This window comes from Ranitomeya variabilis, chromosome 2 (assembly GCF_051348905.1).
Source record: "Ranitomeya variabilis isolate aRanVar5 chromosome 2, aRanVar5.hap1, whole genome shotgun sequence".
In the NCBI taxonomy this organism is placed as follows: domain Eukaryota; kingdom Metazoa; phylum Chordata; class Amphibia; order Anura; family Dendrobatidae; genus Ranitomeya; species Ranitomeya variabilis.
The window spans coordinates 527,676,355-527,693,547 of NC_135233.1; positions in this window are offsets into that span (position 1 = coordinate 527,676,355).

The window sequence follows — 17,193 nt, forward strand, 5'->3', positions numbered from 1 at the left end:
TGGCTGGCTGTAGGTTCAGTGGTGTCAGCCACAGATCTGCCTGCTCTTTCAGAGCTGTCAACAAGTCTTCATCATTGTGCTTTTTGTCACCTAAGCATATTATTGTCAGCACAGCCTGTTGCCGCTTGGCTGAGGCAGTTCTGCAGTGCTTCCAACTTGTGACTGATGTGCTACTTGTGGAGATTGAGGCTGAAGAGGAGGAGGTGCAGGAGATGAAGACTTGGGGGCAATCCAGATTGACGTAGAGCCCGCAATACTTGTGGTTTGTCGGACGTGCACCATCCCAAGGTCAGACTGGGTCCCGGCTTCCACTATGTTAGCCCAGTGTGCTGTTAGTGTGATGTACTGTCCCTGACCACAAGCACTTGTCCAAGTGTCTGTGGTTAGGTTGACTTTACCAATAACAGCATCTTGGAGGGCACGAGTAATGTTTTGGGACACGTGCCTGTGTAATGCTGGGATGCCACACCGGTTCAAAAAGTCCCAAATGTTCGGGGCCTCAAGGTGATCCTCAACTCTGCCCTCTCTTTCAATATACATATCTAAGCCCTTGCCTCCTCCTGCCCACTACAACTCAAAACAGTTCTAGGATCCTTACATTCCAAGAAACTGCAAAAATGTTTGTGCACGCCCTCATGATCTCCTGCCTCCACTATTGCAACCTTCTACTGTCTGGCCTCCCCTCTAACACTCTTGCACCACTCCAATCTATACTAAAGTCTGATGCCCGAGTAATCCAACTGTCCCTCGGTTATTCCCCGACCTCTCCTCTCTGCTAGGTCCTTCACTGACTTCCAATTGCCCAGAGGCTACAGTTAAAAACCCTAACTATGACATGCAAAGCCTTTCACAACCTGTCTCCATACATCTGTAACATGGTCTCCCAATGTCCAACTGGGTCATGGCTTCCTCTACACTAACCCAGCGTGCCGTCAGCGAGATGTACCGTCCCTGCCCGCAAGCAGTTGTCCACGTGTCCATGGTTAGGTGCACTTTCCCTGTAACAGCATTGTAGAGGGCATGGATAATATTGTGGGACATGTCCTTGCTTGTGTAATTTTGTGACGGCAGACCGGGCAAAATTGTGGTGGCTGAGTTATGAATAACTTGTGATGGTCACCGCCATCAGGTTGCTGAAAGCTTAGGTCTCACACGGGCCTAAAACGCAACATTTCGAGCACAAGCAGATGAGAAATGTGTGAATTTAGGACTGTGGCATTGGCTGCGTATTTCTGCTTGTGTTCCAAAGACGGGTATGGACAACTGAACGGTGCGCTGGGACAAGGACGTGCTTGTTGATGGTGCTAGTTGAGTTTGTGTGCAACTGCAGATGCAGGGCATGAGGCATATTTGCATGCATCATGGACAGGGGATTGGCTTGCATGCACAACATCGGAAGAAGCAGTGGTATCACCCACAGACATTGCTCATGGAGCCTTGTGTTAAACCAACAAGTTGGGTTCTTTGCTGCCATGTGCCTGATCATGCTTGTGGTGGTTAGGATGGGAGTTTTGCTACCACTGCTGATGCGGGCATGGCCGGTGGTGCAAATGGCCTTTTTGGGGTTATCGGCACAGTCTTTAAAAACAACCAGGCTGTTAAGGGGACATTCAGTGTCTCCCTCTCCCACACCACCTCGACCCCTGTCTTTCGGTGTTCCCCAAGGCTCAGTTCTAGGACCTCTACTCTTCTCCATCTACACTTTCGGCCTGGGCCAGCTGATGTAATGGCACGGTTTGCAATATCATCAGTATGCCGATGACATGCAGATCTACCTATCTGTACCTATCATCACCTCCTTACCGACCAAAATCACACGTCTTCCCGCTAATTCATCCTTCTTTTCTTCTCGCTTTCAAAAAGTGTACATGGACAAAACAGAATACATCATCTTTCAACCATCTCAGGCTAAGTAGATATGAGAGCTGTGTATGTGGAGCGCCCCCACACCGCCGCAGGGCCGAGGGGTACCCGGAGCCGGGCCTCTAGGTCTCAGTCCTGGGGTTGTCACGGTGGCTAGACCCGGTCCGTGGCCCTGTCTGTCAGTGGGGGACGTCCGGTGCAATAAGTGGTGTAGTAACGGTGTAGCGGTGCAGTTGTGGGGTGCAGGTCGCGGTAAATAACGAGGACACCAGGTTGCAGTCTCTTTACCTCTTTACTGAAGCTCTCTGGGTCCTCAGTCCAGAATACGGCTCACCAGGCTGCGCAAGTCCGGCCGGTCCAATGGCACTTCCAGAGCTCTCCTTGCAGGTGGAAATCGGTGCCTTCCTTCTAGCGCTATGTGTTGCAGTCCTTCCCTGCTGTGCTTACGGAAAGTACCCCACAACTGTTGTGTCTGTTTCTCGTGTTCCCTCACAACAACTTAATTCGCAATGATCTTCCTCGTCCCTCCAGATACTATGGTAGGAACGCACCCGTATGACGGGGAGGCTCGGAGATCTTCCGGGACTCTATCTGCGCCCCTCTCCTGTTGGTACCCCCCTTTGCCTTCCTGGGTGATGCGTGAGACAGTCTGCCTAAAGCTAACTGCCCTGCCGTAGGTCTGAGGTATGGCTTGAAACTCTTTACCTCCTCGGCGTTCCGGCCACCGGTAGTGCGCCTCAGTAAGGTGCTGCCTCTTTCAGCACAACCCTCACTGGTATCTCCTTTCGCTTGACTTCGTTTCTCACTCAGCACAATCTATCTCGCTTCTAGTCCTTTCTTGAGTCCCGCCGCTTCCAGGAGCCTGCGCGGACCCGTTACGTTCTTTCAATGCCAAGCCTCTGCCAGGATCCCACCCCTGGCAGAGACCCTACAGTCTCTCCCTTCACAACACCCCCTGCCACAGGGTGTTGCTCCGTTCAATCCCGTCAGCGTTCTCTCTAACTTCCTGCCTGACCCCCAGTTTACCCACTATGGTGGGGAGTGGCCTAATGAATAGCACCCTTAGCTCCCCCCGGAGGCCCAGCTGTGAAATGTATTGGTGACTGTGATACCTGCTCAGAGAACTCCTTCAGTGCCATCGAACGCACCATGGCCCCCCTTAGTGGCTGAGCCATGATACTGCAACGACCAGGACTCTGGGGCGCTGCACTCCCCCCTGGTTAAACACAGTACTCCGGGACTGGGAAGAAAAACAACAATACAGGTTAGCAAAAAGACATACAATTTTGTTGAGTGCAAATAACAGTAAGTATACTTAAGTAGGCTTCCCTTTATGGGAGGTGAGGACACTTTTAACGTTACAAACATAATCAACATTATAAATTACAGAGCATAAATAACTTCTGTTACCCAACCGGGTATTCTACTTAGTGCAATTTTTGGAACAATAACTTAACATTGCCTTTAAGAAACTCACACTCTTAGTCTATCAAAGGCCTTCCTATAATCACATTATAAGGCATTTCAACTTTACATTCTCCTTCTTGTGAACCTGCAGGACCGCCTGTCCCTACGGCACCAGACCTACTGCCTCTCCTTTCTTTTACAGGACCGCCCTGTTCAGCCAGGGCCTACTGCCTTTCGCTACTATACACAGTATAGACATAACATTCCTTTCATTTAAAGAACTCTGAGCCCGCTCTACTCGGCTCCTTTAAGGACTCACTCTCTAACCCCTACGGGTTCACTCTCTGTCCTTAGTAACAAAGTAACTTTTCAATGGGGACGCGGGGTTTACCTTCTATCCTCACCTTCATTATTACTTCTTTTACTTTCAACTATGCAGGCTTCTACATCTACCCCTACGGGCTCTCTGCATCTTTCCTTTCTACAAAACATCATTCAGATTTCACATTTCAACAACTTCAACACATATAACTCGGCATGTAAAACAGTTACATTTTCTTTTTCAAGGCATCATTATCACATTACTGTTCGGTAACAGTATCTCTTTCAAATTTACTTCGTCACATCCCCTTTAAGAGGGGACCAAGTCTTTCTGAGGTAGCTCGTCTTCTCAGCCTACCAGTCTTATGCAAAGTTCCAGCCCGGGATCTTCACAAAGTGTCTTTAACTAGGACTAGTAGGAAAGGTTTCTTCGCAAAGTGTCTTTAACTAAAACCAGTAGAGAAGGAATCTTCGCAAAGTGTCTTTTGGCTAAAACCAGTAGGGAGCACCTTTAAGAAGGTGCAAACTTTTTACAAGGGAGAGTTTGAATCATGCGCAGTTCATGATTTCTGCAGTTTTTTTAAACTTGTGCAAAACTTTGAGAACAACAATAGTGGCCCCGGGTCAACAAGGGGTCACCTTTAACCCTAAACGGGTTTAGCAGCAACTTGGAAGAACAGTAACTATGTACATTTAGCAGTGGTATTACTTTACCGTTGAGATGTGGCGGGGGGTCTTCTCTCCGGCCTCACCAAACCAACAGATCGTTCTGGTGAGCCAGGGCGCCGTTCCGGTCCCAGCAGTGCCAGAATCCCCCGCTGGGAGATCCTCTTGGTCGGTAACCGTACACGTTCCCCCGGGGCACGGTGAGGTCGAGCTTCTGATGGTTCCGCGGGGCCGGGCTCTGCAGCTTTCCTCGTCGGAGTATCGTCTTCCGGTGCTCCTGCAGCAGCCTGGAGGGCAACGCATCGCTGCAAGCCTCGGGCTATCCAGCCCGTCTCACCCGCGGCCCTCCTCCACCGCGTGTAGGTGAAAGCATCACCTGGCTCTAAGTTGCAATCAAACCTCCCGCTGCTTGGTTCCACCTCTATCCGATCCACACGGACCTGTAGTGGCTCCCCGATCTCCTGGATTATTCCCCGTCCAGACTGGGGATTGAAGGCCACCACTACACCCCAGTGCGACGGTGGGATCTCTGGGGGGCTTACCAGGTCAATCTGCTCAGCGGGCTGGGGCCGGCTCCGCCAGGCTGCCATCGGACGCCGGTAATGTTCCGCATCCGGGATTATTTTCAAGTCCGGCGTCGGTGGTGTATCTTCGGATGCGGCCGGGTGGGAAGGAGCAGGGGACACTGGGGACAGGCGGATTTCTGTTGGCTGCCCCATCCGAGCTAGCACACGGGTGTCAACCTTTAGGCGGCGTGCCAGCTGTCGGGTCTCGGCTGCAGCCGCACACTCCGCGGACATCGGCGGAGGGGGTCGTCCCATCGGTGGCCCTGCCAAGGCCGAACCCCGCAGTGTGGGCGCCCCTGAGGCTACCTCAGGCTGCGTATCCTCAGGCCGAGCCGGGTCAGCTCCGCGTGGCACTCTGGATGTCGCCATCTTTTTCTCCTCTTCCGCGTTTTCTTCCCGCGGTCTCTTTCGTGGGCGGCCCCGTCCCCATGGTCTCCACCCTCCAACCAGGATCAGGAGGCGTACCTCGGCTGTTGACGGGCACGTCCTCAGGACACAGAAATACTTAGACTGGGCGGCCATTGCTGTTCGCGCTCTACAGCTCGTCTACGCCCACTCCACGCCCCTCTTCCCTTCCTGCGCTCTTCTCAGCGCTGCAATGGCGGCGGATTTTGGCGCGAACTCTCAACGGCAAGCAGTAGCACACAGTTCTCTCAATAAAGTACAGTCCAAGCACAACAAATCACAGTCTCTAGGCACACATGACCTGATTCTTCAGGCTTAAGTAGATCCTGTTCGTGACGCCAAGTTTGGAGCGCCCCCACACCGCCGCAGGGCCGAGGGGTACCCGGAGCCGGGCCTCTAGGTCTCAGTCCTGGGGTTGTCACGGTGGCTAGACCCGGTCCGTGGCCCTGTCTGTCAGTGGGGGACGTCCGGTGCAATAAGTGGTGTAGTAACGGTGTAGCGGTGCAGTTGTGGGGTGCAGGTCGCGGTAAATAACGAGGACACCAGGTTGCAGTCTCTTTACCTCTTTACTGAAGCTCTCTGGGTCCTCAGTCCAGAATACGGCTCACCAGGCTGCGCAAGTCCGGCCGGTCCAATGGCACTTCCAGAGCTCTCCTTGCAGGTGGAAATCGGTGCCTTCCTTCTAGCGCTATGTGTTGCAGTCCTTCCCTGCTGTGCTACAGAAAGTACCCCACAACTGTTGTGTCTGTTTCTCGTGTTCCCTCACAACAACTTAATTCGCAATGATCTTCCTCGTCCCTCCAGATACTATGGTAGGAACGCACCCGTATGACGGGGAGGCTCGGAGATCTTCCGGGACTCTATCTGCGCCCCTCTCCTGTTGGTACCCCCCTTTGCCTTCCTGGGTGATGCGTGAGACAGTCCGCCTAAAGCTAACTGCCCTGCCGTAGGTCTGAGGTATGGCTTGAAACTCTTTACCTCCTCGGCGTTCCGGCCACCGGTAGTGCGCCTCAGTAAGGTGCTGCCTCTTTCAGCACAACCCTCACTGGTATCTCCTTTCGCTTGACTTCGTTTCTCACTCAGCACAATCTATCTCGCTTCTAGTCCTTTCTTGAGTCCCGCCGCTTCCAGGAGCCTGCGCGGACCCGTTACGTTCTTTCAATGCCAAGCCTCTGCCAGGATCCCACCCCTGGCAGAGACCCTACAGTCTCTCCCTTCACAACACCCCCTGCCACAGGGTGTTGCTCCGTTCAATCCCGTCAGCGTTCTCTCTAACTTCCTGCCTGACCCCCAGTTTACCCACTATGGTGGGGAGTGGCCTAATGAATAGCACCCTTAGCTCCCCCCGGAGGCCCAGCTGTGAAATGTATTGGTGACTGTGATACCTGCTCAGAGAACTCCTTCAGTGCCATCGAACGCACCATGGCCCCCCTTAGTGGCTGAGCCATGATACTGCAACGACCAGGACTCTGGGGCGCTGCATATGCATCATTCGGTACCACTTTAAGAAAGAGGGAAAGTTTGCCCAAGAGAACACTATTTTCCAGACATTCACAGCCTTTTTTGCACATATTTAAAAGCTGTGATCTTCATCTTCTTGGTGTGGATGTGGTAAATTTCAAAGCGGTCATCAATACCATCATCATCCATATCTCGTAAAGAGGAAATCTGGTGTTTTCCCAGGGTCGTGGTTATCTACATTTTGTGGCATTACTTTAACAGTGTTCGTTATACTAGAAGAAATAATTATTGACTGTGACATTTGGATATTATTGGTAATATGTATTTGTGAAGATGAAGAAGCTTGTGCCACGGGTGTGTTTATAGTTACGGTTGGTGCACTGCTCTTTAAACTTTGTTTTTTACAAGCATCCATCATTTTGCTTGGTTTTCCTACAGCACTGATCTGCTTTCTCTAATTCAGCATCTCTCGAACATGTTGCACTTTGCCCTTTAGACAGACACATGCATCTTTGGCAAATAGTGTTGAGCGATACCTTCCGACATTGGGAAATATCGGATCGGATTGGATCGGACCGATACCCAAAAAATATCGGATATCGCCGATTCCGATACCGGAAACCAATGCAAGTCAATGGGACACAAACATTGGAATGAAAATAAACTCTTTCTTTCCTTGTCGGTTAGTTCTACCTGCCGTGGGTCTGTGTGGGCCTGTCGGGGGTCTGTGCGGGCTTCTCGGGGGTCTGTGTGGGCCTCTCGGAGGTCTGTGCGGGCCTGTCGGGGGTCTGTGCGAGCCTCTCGGGGGTCTTTATCTGTGTGTGCAGGCATCGTCCGATGGGACTGCAAGTCCCATTGGGCTATGCCTGCTCCAATAACAGTGATTGGCACATTAGCCAATGATGGGACAGTAGTTGTCCCATCATCCGGCAAATGTGTTGAATGTAAAAAAACCCACAAACATACATACAACATGCTACATACATACTACATACACACATACAACATACTATATACTACATACATACTAGATACATACATACATACTACATACAACATACATACTACATACATACTACATACCTACTACATACAACATACATACATACTACATACAATTCATTCATACATTACATACAATACATACATATAGACATACAGTACATATAACATAGAGTACATACTCACTATCACTTGTCACTTTGATCCCCGAAGCCAGTGTCACCTGTAAAAAATCTTAAAATAACAAACAATATACTCCCTGATCAGCAGAAATCCACGAGTGTCCCACGACAATCTCCCGTGGAGAGCAGCAGCATCTGCTGATGTGACCGCTCTCTAGGGGCTCCAGGAATACAATGACGGGAGGGAGGTATCATTCCGCACTGTATTCCTCTGCCACTGTAAAAAATAGTTCCTAGTCTCACTTTTGGCACTGCTGTGTGAGAAAGTTCCCACGAAGCAATTGCCATAAAGTGAGACCAGTGAACTACAGTAACCTCTCAGTGATGCACTGCAGGAGCCATTGTCTCTTGTCAGTGTGTCACTGAAGGTCCTATAGAGCAGTGAAATCACCCGATGTCACTGTTCTATAGGGCAGATCGTCGTGGGACACTCGTTATTAATTGGACTGCGTCGGACAGGGAGTATGCGGTTTATTATTTTACGTTTTTTGCAGGCACTGAAGTATGGTAAGTATGGCTAAATTAAGAATAATAAAATACTTTTTTTCTGGCTGTGTCTTTATTTTGTGTTTAACTCTTTCACTACTCTAGGATTAATAATGGAGAGGCGTTTTATTGACGCCTCTCCATTATTAACCCGGCTTAATGTCACGTTACAATAGCAAGGTGATATTAACCCCTTATTACCCCATATCCCACCACTACTCGGGAGTGGGAAGAGAGGGGCTAAGTGCCGGAATTGGCGCATCTTACAGATGTGCCATTTCTGGGGCAGCTGCGGACTGGTATTTGTAGTTGGGGGGGGGGGGCAATATCCATGGCCCCTCTCTAGGCTATGAATATCAGCCTGCAGATGTGTGCATAGCCTTTCTGGTTATGAAATATAGGGGGACCCCACATCATTTTTTTTTGGGGGGTCCCCCTATTTGAACAGCCAGTAAAGGCTACGCAGACAGCTGCGGGCTGATATTCATAGCCTGGGAGGGGCCATGGGTATTACCCCCTTCCCAGGCTACAAATATTGGCCCCCGGCCATCGGCTTTCCCCCTCTGGTGCAGAAAATTGCACGGGAGCCCACGCCATTTTTTTCCCATTTTTTTGTGTTCATTAATCAACATCATGTAGAAAAGCCGCGGACACACCATCACGTGTTTCTCAACGCAAGCAATGAACAACCAAGGGCAACATCCAATAAAGGAAAACCACCTATGCCAAAACATGGTATCCATCCACAGACAGCTGTTTCAGGGTATTTGCCCCTCATCAGTGTGGAGTAGGAAACTGGCTATTAGGAGCAGTGCCTAGTGAAAAGGCTATAAACATAAGTATGAATGACGTCAGGGAGATCAAAACATCCAATACCGCGGAGACACCATCACGTGTTTCTCAATGCAGTGATCCAGAACACTGCCCCCATCCCTTATGGGAAATATGCAAATGCATGTAGAAAAGCCGCGGAGACACCATCACGTGTTTCTCAACGCAAGCAATGAATAGCCAGGTCTTTCACCGGGAAGGAACAACCACGGGAAGGGCAGCATCCAATAAAGGAAAACCACCTATGGCAAAACATGGTATCCATCCACAGACAGCTGTTTAGGGGTATTTGCCCCTCATCAGTGTGGAGTAGGAAACTGGCTATTAGGAGCAGTGCATATTTGCATATTTCTCTTAAGGAATGGGGGCAGTGTTCTGGATCACTGCATTGAGAAACACGTGATGGTGTCTCCGCGGTGTTGGATGTTTTGATCTCCCTGAGGTCATTCATCCTTATGTTTATAGCCTTTTCACTAGGCACTGCTCCTAATAGCCAGTTTCCTACTCCACACTGATGAGGGGCAAATACCCCGAAACAGCTGTCTGTGGATGGATACCATGTTTTGGCATAGGTGGTTTTCCTTTATTGGATGCTGCCCTTCCCGTGGTTGTTCCTTTCCGGTGAAAGACCTGGCTATTCATTGCTTGCGTTGAGAAACACATGATGGTGTCTCCGCAGCTTTTCTACATGCATTTGCATATTTCCCATAAGGGATGGGGGCAGTGTTCTGGATCACTGCGTTGAGAAACACGTGATGGTGTCTCTGCGGTGTTGGATGTTTTGATCTCCCTGAGGTCATTCATCCTTATGTTTATAGCATTAATCAACATCGGCCTATCTATGGATATATCTATCTATAAATATATCTATAGATACATAGATGTTTCTATCCATATATCTATCTGGCTAATTTCACACATTAGGTTTTTGCCGTCAGGCACAATACTTTGCCCCCGCCAGCCGGTCTAACAACTCATCCACACGCGGCATGGGATACGCATCCGTCACCGTTTTCTCATTGAGCTTTCGATAGTCTACACAAAATCCTTCTTGGGCACTAACACTACGGGGGATGCCCAGGGACTATCTGACTCTTCAATGACCCCTAAACGCAACATCTCTTGTATCTCTTGTCGCATCTTTGCTCGTACAGACTCAGGGACGCGGAAGGGGGGTTGTCGCAGGGGGGTCTGATCCTGGGTCTTAACCTTGTGTTGTGCCAGGCGAGTGTACCCTGGTCTCCCCGAAAACATCCTCTGTCGCTGCCTCAACAACGCCTCCGCCTGCTGTCTCTCCCGGGGACCTAGGTCTTCACCCAAGTGTACCTCGTCCCATGTTTTAGACTGAGTCCTTTCTCCTAAGACATCAGAGGGAAAATAAACTCCAAGCAAATGTGGCGCTAAGCACCTACGGATTTTTTGAATGCATCCACTTCCAGTGAAAAATGTTAATAAAAAATAATTTATTTTCTCAAAATAAAAAAAATATATATATATATTTGTAAAATATTTTTAAAATACAGTACAACGCGTTTTGGCTGCTATTTTTACAGTGCAGCCTTCATCAGGTAGCAAAAAACCCAAAAAGAACAGACATACAATAAGCACTATTTACAAATATATTTTATTTTATTTTTTTTTTTTTGAGAAAATAAATGAATTTTTGTTAAAATTTTTCACTGGAAGTGGATGCATTCAAAAAATCCATAGGTGCTTAGCGCCACATTTGCTTGGAGTTTATTTTCCCTTTGAATTCACCACCTATGTGGATCCGAAGCAGGATCAACACATAGTTCTCCAACGTGAGCTGCACACCTTATTGGATTATACAACATACGGAGAAGAGTTGCCTAAAGAATTGATTCCTTGAGAATCTCAACGTGCATTTCTTACCGATAGAAGGTGAGCATAACCACAACTAAAATAATTTTTTTTTTTAACTGTTGGTAAAAACGTATTACGCTCAGAGGAAGCGCCGCACTTGTCTCTTTTTTTCCCTTTTTCCCTAAACCAGGGTATTTCTAAAGCCCTAAGACATCAGGCAAGGGAAGTCCGGCTAAATCCTCTGCTTCAGGTGCACAGATGGCCACTACCTCTTGAGGGCGCTCCCGGTAGGGCTTCAGCATATTCACGTGGAACATGCGATAACCCTGGGGTGTTCGTCACAATCGGCGACATTATAGATGGTGTCTGCTATTTTCCCCACTACCTGGTAGGGCCCCTGCCATGCAGCTTGGAACTTGTTCTGCCTAGTGGGATCTAACACCAGGGCCTTCTGTCCTATTTCCAAGGTGAATTCTCTGGCCCTCCAATCGTACCATACGCACTGGCGCCACTGTAGGCACAGTCCCGGAATTCCAGCACATAGGGTACAATAGGTACCCCTTCTATGATGCCCTCCCCTTCCCAGTGTTCTAGCACTAAGTCTAGGGGTCCCCTTACCCGCCCCCATATACCAGTTCGAACGGGGAGAACCCTATAGATTCTTGGGGCACCTCCCGATAGGCAAACAGGAGGTGTAGCAAGAATTTCTCCCAGTCCCTGTAGGTCCTGGTAAAAGTCCCAATGAGTTGTTTTAACGTCCCGTTAAAGCGTTCACACAACCAATTGGTTTGCGGGTGGTACGGGGCGCTTCTAATGGACATTACGCCACACGGCTTCCACAGTTGGTTGGTCACCTCTGCTGTAAAATGGGTACCCTGGTCCGAGATAATCTCCCGGGGAAATCCAACCCATGAGAAAACCTGGAGCAGGGCAGCCACCACCATCTCTGCAAGTATGTTAGGTAACGCAACCGCCTCTGGATACAGTGTGGCATAATCTACCACTGTCAATATATACCTTTTCCCTGACGGACTGGGTTTGGCTAACGACCCTATCAGATCGACCGCTACTCGGCTAAATGGTTCCTCCACAACGGGGAGGGGGCGTAATTTGACCTTGCATCGATCTCCCCTCTTGCCAATGCGCTGGCAATTGTCACAGGTCTGGCAGTACTGACGAACGTCATAGGTTACCCCCGACCAAAAGAAGTTTTGTGTCAGACGATGCCTGGAGCGACTGACACCGAAGTGCCCGGCCAAGGGTATTTCATGAGAGATTGGCAGTAATTCTTGCCTATACTTCTTGGGAACTACCAGCTGTCGTTTTATAGTGGGGCTCGTCCCTGTGTGGTGCTCCTCTGTGATCCGGTAGAGGAGTCCCTGCTTCCATACAAACTGTTCCCCTTCCAGTACCCCTCTCCCCTCCTGTGCCTTCCCACGATATCCCTCCAATGAAGGATCCTCAAGTAACTCCCTCTTAAATTCAGCTGGGGTGGCCCAAGAAATGTGTCTGGCTATGGGAATACGTGTAGGGCTGGGATGTCTTACCTGGGCCTCCTCTGAGTGTGATTCCGACTCCGCAGCTCGAGCTTGTCTCCGGGTGGTCACAGGATATGTATCAGCCAGAGGGGCAACCGAGAAGGCAGACAACATGGGCCCCAAGTCATTTCCCAGCAAGACGTCTGCAGGCAAATCCTCCATCAAGCCGAACTCAACAAGGCCATCCCCGACTCCCCAGTTCAGGTGAATCCTGGCAGTGGGCAGTCGATGTATGGCTCCCCCTGCTACACGGACTGCCACTGTCCGGTCCATCTTCTCTTGGTCCCGGACAAGATGAGGCTTCACAAGGGTCAAAGTTGCCCCGGAATCTCTTAGTCCCTGCATACGTTTCCCATTAACCCACATGACCTGTCGATGCTGTTGTGGATTATCTGCCCAGGCTGCCTGCACGGGGTCTACTTCATGCAGCACTTCCTCCATCTCTTCCACCCCCTGGTTAGTCGTAGCCCCCAATGCCGTGTCAGCTTCACCTTGGTAGCAGTGTACAGTGGCCCGGCTGAAGGTAGCTGTTCCCGCCTTTGGCCACTGGGTATGCTGAGTCCGGTTGGGACATTGTCTTTGCAGGTGGCCCAGCTGATGGCAGGTGTGGCATCGCGCCCCAGGGAGACTGTTGTAGGCTGGGTTTTTAGCTGGTCCCCTTACAATCTTCGGTGGTTTGGGGGCCTCCAGGTCCATGGATGGACCCCTAGTGACCATCTTTGATCCGGACAACTGAGGCCTCCTGGCATCATGATGTTCATCGGCCAGATGAGCGGCCTCCTCAAGAGTCGTTGGCCGCCTGTCCCGAAGCCATTCCTGTGTCTCGGGGGTTAGTCCATAAAAGAATCGTTCTAACAAGAAGAGCTGGAGGACATCCTCCTTAGTGGTTGCTTGGCTCCCTTGTACCCACTGTAGCAGTGACCGCCGTAATTTACAGGCCCATTCAGCGTGGGTATCGGTTACGTGTTTTATAAGTCCGCGGAACTTTTGGCGGTATGCTTCTGGTGTCAGCGCATACCGGGCCAAGATCTTCTTTGAACCGCTCATAGTCTATACAGCCCTCATCAGGTACCGTGCGATAGGCGTCTGCTGCCCAGCCTGTCAGCTTGCTGGTCAGAATCTGAACCCATTCCTCCGGCTTCACTTGATGAAGGGCACACTGCCGCTCAAAATCCTGCAGAAAGCCATCAATGTCTTCCTCTGCTTCCCCCAACTGTCGGAAGGCATTATACTGGATCTTTTTGTGGCTTACTGTTGAAGGTACCTGGTCAGAAGCCAGAGCTCCCCCTGCTCGCTGACTCTCCTCTCTCCGTTCGGCCATCTTTTCCTTCAGATCAGTACGCACATCAGCCATCACCTCTTGTATGATCTCTACTGCAGGGTTTGGGCCATAGAACGCCAGTCTGTTCTTTACCTCCCTCTGGAATTCAGTCTCCTCCATGTTCATATTGGGGGGCGCTGCCCTGTCATGTTCCATGATGGCTGCTATCAAATCCGCTTTTGTTTTGTTGCTGACGATTAACGCTCGGGCTTCCACCAGATCTTTTAATGTAGTCCACTTTAACTTCTGGTAGTTGTTTTCTATTCAATCCTTTCCTCCTGTAGACGGGGTACCAGTGTGATGCGGTCTACCGTGCTGGAGTACCTCTTTCAGTACCACCCCATGTTTCAGGAGGTCCACTCTGCTTTGGCTGGAGTCTGAATGAAGGACGCTGGCTGGAATTCCTTGGTTACATGGGCGCATATAAAAGACCACTGCTTCTCCACGTATTTCCAGTGTGACAACACTTTACTCACAGGACACATGAGCGGTCACGTGAGCGGTCGCGTCACCGCGACATCATCGCAGGTCCTTCACTCACTGCATTCTTAGGAACGGAGGCAGACCCTTGCACCGGTGAGAGCCAGGGTCCGTTGGAGGGGTGAGTATATCCATATTTTTTATTTTTATTCTTTATTTTTTACATGAATATGAATCCCAGGGCCTGAAGGAGAGTCTCCTCTCCTCCAGACCCTGGGAACCACACGCCGTATAAGATGACTGGGCGTATAAGATGACCCCCGTCTTATACGGCGGGTATATCCCAAATTCCATATTTTATATGGAAAAGTTGGGGGTCGTCTTATATGCCCAGTCGTCTTATACACCAGAAAATACGGTAGTATATGGAGTTGGTTTCCTTTGCTGTCCTCTTTTTTGAGGCTTGGTTTGCTGTCATGATTTCCCCAATGGCAGGGAAATAAAAATAACAAAAAAGACTAGCTCTCGGGTGATGGAAACTAAAGTAGACCGTGACCTGAACCTGACACAACACTGGAAGTAGCCGGGGAGTGTTCCTACGATGCCCTAGACACCACGCGCCAGCCGGAGATCTAACTACCCCTATCAGAGGAATATACAGGCCTGTCTTACCTCCAGAGATGTACCCCAAAAGGAGATAGCAGCCCCCCACAGATATTGACGGTGAGTCAAGAGGAAAAGACATACGTAGGATGAACAGCAGATTTAGCACAGTGAGGTCCGCTTTCTAGATAGCAGAAGGATAGGAAAGAGCTACTTCACGGTCAACTTCAAAACACTACTCAAAAACACCATCCTGAAATTACTTTAAAACTCCAGTGACAACTCATGCCACTGGAGTGGCAATTTCAGTCCGCGAGAGCTTCCAGCTACAGAGAGTCACATTGCAACAAGCTGGACAAGAAATAGCATAAACTAGAAACAAAATTCAACTTAGCTGAACAGGAACTTGAGGCTGGAGAATGCAACAGAATGCTACTGATACATTGTTGGCCGGCATAGAACTAACAGCCAAGCAGCCTTAAATAGGAAACTCCCCTAATGGATGGCAACAGGTGATCAGGGATAGAAGAAGGCACATAAGTGGCACTACCATAAAACACCACCGGGGGAGCCCACAAACAGAATTCACAACAGTACCCCCCCCTTAAGGAGGGGGCACCGAACCCTCACCAGAACCACCAGGGCGATCTGGATGAGCACTATGAAATGCACGAACCAAATCAGGAGCATGAACATCGGATGCTGTCACCCAAGAATTATCCTCCTGACCATAGCCTTTCCACTTAACCAGATACTGAAGTTTCCGTCTGGAAACACGGGAGTCCAAGATCTTTTCCACCACATACTCCAATTCACCCTCAACCAGCACAGGAGCAGGAGGATCAGCAGAAGGAACAACCGGTACCTCATACCTCCGCAATAATGACCGATGAAAAACATTATGAATAGTAAAAGATGCTGGGAGGTCCAAACGAAAGGACACAGGATTGAGAACCTCCAGAATCCTATAAGGGCCAATAAACCGAGGCTTAAACTTAGGAGACGAGACCTTCATAGGAACAAATCGAGAAGACAGCCACACCAGGTCCCCAACACAAAGACGAGGACCAACACGCCGATGACGATTAGTGAACTGTTGAGTCTTCTCCTGGGACAACTTCAGATTGTCCACAACCTGTCCCCAAATCTGATGCATTCTATCAACCACAGCATCCACTCCAGGACAATCCGAAGACTCCAATTGACCGGACGAAAAACGAGGGTGAAACCCTGAATTACAAAAAAATGGAGAAACCAAAGTGGCAGAACTGGCCCGATTGTTAAGGGCAAACTCTGCCAATGGCAAAAAATCAAGCCAATCATCCTGATCAGCGGACACAAAACACCTCAAGTAAGTCTCCAAAGTCTGATTAGTACGCTCAGTCTGGCCATTAGTCTGAGGATGGAATGCAGATGAAAAAGACAAGTCGATGCCCATCCTGGCACAGAACGCCCGCCAAAATCTAGACACAAACTGAGTACCCCTGTCAGACACTATATTCTCAGGAATACCATGCAAACGCACCACATTCTGAAAAAATAGAGGAACCAGCTCAGAGGAGGAGGGCAATTTGGGCAAAGGCACCAAATGAACCATCTTGGAAAAACGGTCACACACCACCCAGATGACAGACATCCTACGAGAAACAGGAAGGTCAGAAATAAAGTCCATAGAGATGTGCGTCCAAGGCCTCTTAGGAATGGGCAAGGGCAACAACAACCCACTGGCCCGAGAACAGCAGGGCTTGGCCCGAGCACAAACATCACAAGACTGCACAAAAATACGCACATCTCGAGACAAGGAAGGCCACCAGAAGGACCTAGACACCAAATCCCTGGTGCCAAAAATTCCAGGATGACCTGCCAACGCGGAAGAATGAACCTCCGAGATAACTCTACTGGTCCAGTCATCAGGGACAAACAGTCTACCAGGCGGACAGCGATCAGGCCTATCCACCTGAAACTCCTGCAAAGAGCGCCGCAGGTCTGGGGAGACAGCTGACAATATCACCCCATCCTTCAGGATGCCAGTAGGTTCGGAATCACCAGGCGAGTCAGGCTCAAAACTCCTAGAGAGGGCATCCGCCCTCACATTCTTAGACCCAGGCAGATATGAAACCACAAAGTTAAATCGAGAGAAAAACAACGACCAGCGCGCCTGTCTAGGATTCAGACGCCTGGCTGACTCAAGATAAATTAGATTCTTGTGGTCAGTCAAGACCACCACCTGGTGTCTAGCACCCTCAAGCCAATGACGCCACTCCTCAAATGCCCACTTCATGGCCAAGAGCTCCCGA